At 53.4% G+C, this 1,885-nt stretch overlaps 1 long non-coding RNA gene across 1 annotated transcript in view; it reads left to right on the forward strand.

Moving 5' to 3' along the window:
* LOC115280649 overlaps positions 1–1,885 on the forward strand; it is an 8,757-nt gene that overhangs the window by 2,625 nt on the left and 4,247 nt on the right. The window lies entirely within an intron of this gene.

The raw sequence follows: 1,885 nt of genomic DNA on the forward strand, positions 1-1,885 counted from the left end.
ATGCAAACACAGGCCTGAGGGCTGAGGATAAAAAAAGTGGTCAGGACAGTCCCTGCTCTTGAAGCATTGTGACACAGGACCCTGGGATTCTATCAGAGCCAGCAGGGTGGCACAGGGCAGGGCTAGAAGGCGGCGGTGGCCCCTCCCTCCCAGCTGTCAGGGTCTCCAGCAAGAGCCTTGGAGGGCAGCGGGGCAGGGAGGGATGAACAGGGCAAGTCCCACTCAGTGACTCACCCCTGGCCCTGGGAGCTCCAGGCTGTGCCGAGAAGCCCAGAACTGCACCCAGAGGCTGCTGGGAAGTGAACCCTGGCCAAGCAAGGCCCCCCACCCTCCCTTTTCTACACTGAGCCCCACACAGGCAGCAGGCCCACCCTGCCGGGACTTCCGATGCCACCTGATGGAGGAGAAGGCAGGGAGGCATGCCAGCTGAGCTGACGGAGAATGAAGAGGTCAAGTGGTACAAGGTGGGGACTCAGTCCAAGGAAAGGGAAGGACCTGCCAAGGCCACACGGGGAGACGGGAGCAGAGCTCGAAATCAGACCCAGACCTCCCGACATGCAGCCCAGCCAGTGTCTCCTAGAGAGTCTCCTTCTGTCAAATGAGAATAGAAACCAACTTCCCCAAGGATTAGTCTTCACCGTCTTTGGATGACCTCTTCGGAGGCAGCTCGAAGGCCAACCCCAGCCGTGCCCATTATGTGTGGTCCATGGCTCCTTCATGATGCGGATTCAGGAGGACGGAGACTATACGGTCCTTTGAAGAAAAAAATAAATCTGTTGACCCGGGTCTAGCCCCCTGCCCCTCTGAGCTCTGAGACGCCACCTGGAAGCTTTTATAGAATAGTGGGTGCATTGGGGGTGGGAGCCAGGGGTCCCGGGACTCTTGATGCAGGTGGTCCACGACCACACTTGGAGAGACATCGATCAATCTGCAGCTCAGGGGAGACAGGCTGACTCGGTAGCTGCGCTGCATGCTGGGCAGGGCCTGCTGGCTTCTGCACACAGGCTGGCTCGCTGTGGCCTGGAGCCCCCCAGCTATAACAGAGCAAGGCCCAAGGGGCCTCTGCAGGGCATCTCCCTGGTGTATGGAAGGGAGAGCACAGTGGCCCCAGAGGCAGTGGCCCTCTCTTACCAGCCGCGCGCCTGATAGGTCAGGAGATATTAGCATTAGTGGAGCCATTACCCTTCCGGGCCTCAGTATTCATATCTGTAAAATGAGCCACTAGGTTTCTGTGTCTGCACCAATGCCTTTCTGGGCTACGGTTGCTGATGTAGCATAACAATTGTACGCTAACACCCACATCCCTGAACCCCCCAGGATGTTGGCAGAACACCACTGAAGCAACGAAGTGACTTAACATCTGCTTCCTAAGTACCAGTCTTCAGAGCCAACAAAGTTCACAAAAAGAGACAAAAGGAAACAGTGGGTTGAATGCTGTGTAGACAATCCTCAGAATCCTTGCCCACAAGCAAGCATTTACGAACATAATTAACCACTGTATAGCGGCTGTTTTTATGGAGAAACTCTTACGTTCCAGGCTGTCTGCTGGGCCCTGAAACTGCAAAGGACCACACAGGCCTTGCTTTTGGGGGAGCCCACACCAACTACTGAACTCCGGTCCTCTGACACTTGGGGATAGTCACGGCTTTAATGCAGTTCAGCGTTTATAGGAAAAGAGAGGAATATTAATGCTTCATGTTAATTCGAAACACATGAGCATGTTTCGATGCTATTTGGATTAGGTTAAAAAATCAAAATAAATACCCAACAACAGACAACTGTGTTGAAATAAATAAAAGGCTTTCAAACAATAACATTAATACGTAACATCAAAACTGGTATCTACGAAGTCAAAGCCACAGGGACATGTCAACTCACACCTGTC

This window comes from Suricata suricatta, chromosome 16 (genome assembly GCF_006229205.1).
Source record: "Suricata suricatta isolate VVHF042 chromosome 16, meerkat_22Aug2017_6uvM2_HiC, whole genome shotgun sequence".
In the NCBI taxonomy this organism is placed as follows: domain Eukaryota; kingdom Metazoa; phylum Chordata; class Mammalia; order Carnivora; family Herpestidae; genus Suricata; species Suricata suricatta.